The 4796-nt window shown below is 36.1% G+C and overlaps 1 long non-coding RNA gene across 1 annotated transcript; it reads left to right on the plus strand.

The window, feature by feature from the left end:
* The first annotated feature begins 618 nt into the window (after positions 1–618).
* LOC308389686 lies at positions 619–2601 on the plus strand. Its single transcript, XR_013970312.1, has 3 exons — positions 619–1060; positions 2219–2273; positions 2530–2601. It is a non-coding gene; the product is annotated as an uncharacterized lncRNA (long non-coding RNA).
* Positions 2602–4796: the final 2195 nt, after the last annotated feature.

The following is a 4796-nucleotide window of genomic DNA, read 5'->3' on the forward strand; positions in this document are numbered from 1 at the left end:
CTCCAATAGTTCCTCGGATTAGTGTTTTTTCGTTTTTTCATTTATTTTAAACCCATTAACGGCGCTGCGCGTCCCTTATATACTTTACAGCAACACACCCTCAAGCGTCCCTCAACTTGTCCCGTACTAATAAATCTAAAACCAAGAAATCACCTTTATGTCATTATGTCAAAGCTTTCTCCATTTTGCACAGCCTGCCACATGTTTAACAAAAAAATCGCTGCCCGAGAAGGCTCCCACATATCAAGGTGGTCGTTCTCACAAATTTCCAGCAGACCCTCAAATAAACAAAAACAACGACCCAGGCAGGCTTCCAGTTCAGCCTCCTCAATTTCTACACTGTAATCCCTAACAGTTGTTCTAGCTCATAACCATTAAGCTCATAACACTCAAATGTCGTTTTGTAGTTGAGCAAACTATAAAGTATTGAGCTCTGTTGGCTTTTATGCAGCTTTAATTGAATAGGGCTCAATATTTTTTAGCAAATTTTTTTGGAACGCTCAAAAAGTTTAAGAAGCATATATTAGTGACGTTCTGGTGGGTGGAGTCTTGTCGCTCCCTCAGGAAAGCTGAGTCAGCCATCTTGAATTTACCTTGATACGGGGAAGTTTTGGCCAGCCCGTGTGGATTAAGAGTCCCCAACTTCAACCTACCACGACCACCACCTTATTTTTTTTCATCAACTGCCCTAAATTTGGTAAGTCTAACGTGTTTTTGTTTTGTTTAAATTTAATTTCGATAAACATTCTTTTTTATTTTTTACTGGAAATATATTCGTACTTTGTGCACAGTGAATGTTTGTTATAAATGAATTCGAATCCAAGTAATTGTAATTTTAGAAGTTTTCTAATGTGACAAATACGTAATGTTATTTCAAATTAGAATGATGTAACGTTTTGGCGGTTTTCCGTGGGGGACAACATTTCCCATAATGCATTGTATTCTTGCCCGGGAAGTTGACGGTGGCAGTTCTAGCTCCATGCATTTGAACTTTCTACTAAAACTTTCCACTGTCCGTTTCTACCGGTTGTCGTATTCGCCGGTAATGTACGTGCGTATTGTGAGTATACTTATTTCAATAAGTGTCCGTGTTACACAGTCAGTAGTTTACGCTGTTGAGCTGTGTGTGTGTGCTAGCATGAAGCGAACAATAATAAACAACATGAGTGTGTTATCATGATGGTAATTAGACACGTTTGTATTTTTTCGTAGTCTCAAATGTGTGGTTGTGAGATAATCTCGAAATCCTTTTAACAGTTTAGAGGGGTATTCCACTAAGCGAGCTCTACAAGTCAAGGCTTGCGGAAAAATGCATCGCCTGATTCAGCCTAACATTATACACTGGTCGAACTCGGTGCTACAAATGAAGTTCAGCTAAATTGTTCGCGCTAATTCAACAAGGCTCAACCAGCCAGACTGAGGCGCCTCCTTGACACCTTTAAGCCAGACCCTATCGATCTTTGCTAGGTAAATTGAAATGAAATGAAAATAAAGAGCCGCGTTCTGCTCCCAGGCTAAGAAAGAATCATTGATGCAGACTGTGCGGATCACAAATACTCCCTAACCTGTAAGGCTGGGGTGTCCAAACTTTTTTCACTGAGGGCTACTTACTAGAAATTAGGTAAATAACCTTAACTTTAGTGTATTAAAGTGTATTAAAGATCACAAAATCACTTAAAAGTGGTCGAATATGTTATATTGTTGAATATAATTAAAGACAAAACTGCTTTCATCACAGCTTTCCATAAATGGATCTTTATTGATTCATTCAGAAAAAGCTTTGGTAGCTTATTTTCAGAACAGCAGCCTCAGATTTCTTCTTAGACAGAAGATTTACAGCACAGAGAAAAAACAATAAAAGGGAAAATAGGACGGGTAAATTTCAAGTTTGTTATTTAAGTTATTAAGCTTAGCAACACACCTATCAACATTAGTTTGAAACGGTTAACATTAACAGACTGAACTGGACTTAATAACAGGAGTGCATATAATCTTAGTAAATTATTGTGGTGAGTATCAGCTGCGCTGGGTATGTAAATCGGGCCATCCAGCTGCGGTGCTGATTCGACGTCACTCGTGCCAAAAATCCGGACAAATGTCACTTGATCAAGGAGCAGATCTGCATCAGATGAGATCAGCTGACTACTTGTGTGTGTGTGCTGTGCAAAAAATGTTTTTGAACATTAATAAGTCGTCTTTGTGCACATATTGTTTACAGATATCAGACTGCAAAGAGCGCTACAGAGAGTCAACATTTCACCAGTTGTCAGTGGGTGAGTTTTATCATTTGTGTCCCAATTTAAATAAAAAATAAATACAAAGAAACTAGAGAATTTTGCCTTGAATTATTCAAAATTTTTAGATTTTTTTTGGGTTACCCTTCTAGATTGACAGGTTTAGCCCGTTACACAAAAAGTTTGGACACCCCTGATCTATAACAATGACAATCAGAACATGGCTATCCAACACTTTGTTTTTACTCTGCATTTGTGTAAATACTATTCTAATAGATATTGTGTGTTCATCTAGGAACAGCATGATGTAAATACAAGACAGGCCCTCGTCCTTCGTGCACTTCCTGTGTACCTACGTGAAGCTGCCTCCACGTTATTCAGGACTTCTGATATAAGTGTACTGGTCTCAGCATCAACTATATGACATCGCTCAAAACTCAAGGAGAACCAGGGTGTATATCAGGAAGGATGTTCAACACAGTCCTCATCTGACTTGTTTTCTCCCATATATCAACTATTGTTGAATAAGATTGCAAGAAGATTGTTACGCATAAACCAGAAAACATGAAAATAGTTGAAAGATTATTATACAAAAAAAATCTGCAGATAAAAACTATCTCCCTTTTTAAAATTCAAGTGTTCTATTTTTTTGGAGGTGCCATGTTGTGGTCAGAGAAATGTTTGGTAAATAACAAAAACGAATATCTTGGCATATATTTATTATTGAAAACATTTATTTACACATATGTTTTGAAACCAAACCCAAATTAAGATTATTGTAATGCATCATGATGTATCGCAATATCAAATTAAATCGTTGACATTATAATCCTAAAAGAAACGTGCGACTTATGAAGATTCACACCTCTAATCAATAGCATGATTTGTGTCCTTGTGGGGCTGAACTCATTCTTGTATTATTTTTGTTTTGCAGTCAGCAGATGGTCCAGACCTCACTGACACTCCTGTGGCTCTGCTGACAGTTGTCACGGATGACACTACTGATTCGGCCCTCTTCAGTCCCGAAAGCATCTGCATTGTCGTTGAGGATGAAATACTTGTGAATGGTCCCACAAATCTGGCTGAGTCATTTCTCCTGCTCTTTGGGTACATCTATGCATTAGACCTACAATACCCAAAGAAACTTGAGCTTACATTCACATTTATCCAGAAGGTTGTGATGTGCCTTGAGGACAACAAACCACTGAAAGGGCGTCTACTGATGCTGAAGAATGATTTGTTCAATGAGTGAATCACTCAGAATGGACTACTTGTTAAGCTGAGTATTGAGGAAGCTTTTTTGTTTGTTTTTTTCCTAATCATTTGCCTCTTCTACCTCACATTTAAGATGAATGACTGTTCAGTTCACTATTCATGTTTAATGTTCTGTTGCCTAATACGTAAATGCACTGCCTTGATGTTTGTTCCCTATAAGTACAGCAGTGGAAACCAGTACTGTTTTTTTTATGTATTTTTAAAAAAGAAAGTGAGCTGCAGCTGTCAAGGTACAGTAAGTGTTAAATGCATCAATGTTCTAATAGCTGCAATTGCTGTTAATACTGAAAATGTTATTGAATTTTAGAATTGAGATGGAGACCCTTGGAGTCTCTTTCTCTTGTTTTATTTATGAATCACTTTTTTATGAGTGAGCTCTGTTGTTTGTGCCTTTTTAAAAGCACATTGTGTTTAATAAAAAGTTGTTAAATTGTTAGTGTTGTTACTTTCATGTTTTCTAACACTTTTAGCTGATTATAATTTACTGGGCAAACAGTTTAGAATTATTTGTAAGTGTATTTCCCACAGTATTTTAAAAAATATTGAAGATTTTAAGTGTTATTTCCCATATTATAAGTTAGAAAATATGAAAAAGTTGAGTTTATTTCCCACATCGTATGAGTTGCAATATGTAAAATATTTTGAGTGTATTTCCCACCTTAATTAAGTTGAAAAAATTGAACATTTTGAGTTTATTACTCCCTAATTATAAGTTGAGGAATATCAACATTTATGAGTTAACATTGAGGTAATTTAAGGCAACTGTAACTATAATTTTTATTTTAGTTAAACTTAAAACTTTTAAAAACATCACTAAAAAATTGTTGTGTAATCTGTTACACAACAATTTTTGAGTTCTGTGAACTTATTAGGTTTTACAGTGTATGCACACCGAAAACTCATGGGGAGATTCTTCTGTCTCCCCGTGTCCTACACAATTCACCTCCAAATGATCCCCTACAATTGAAATTTCAGTGTGGAATGACGCAGAGATTAACATTCCCTTATTTATTTACTATATGTAACCTGAATTTTTCTCTCTCTTATCAAATAACAAAGGTTATCTTTAAACTACTAATTAAGTTGCTTTTTATGGTATCAGTGGTAAACTACCCCTAAAAAGTCCACTTTATTGCGTGTTCATTGAGTTACTTCTATTAAGGCTATTTAACAAGTTCAATTTACACATACTCATTAATCTGTCACGCTTATTAGTGGCTCATGGTTGCTTAAAGCCTATGTCTGACTTGACCACAGAGTTAGAGCATCATTCAATCCTCTCAGGAT

The sequence above is a fragment of the Rhamphochromis sp. 'chilingali' genome, assembly GCF_963969265.1.
Source record: "Rhamphochromis sp. 'chilingali' genome assembly, chromosome: 21".
NCBI classification, from domain to species: Eukaryota; Metazoa; Chordata; class Actinopteri; order Cichliformes; family Cichlidae; genus Rhamphochromis; species Rhamphochromis sp. 'chilingali'.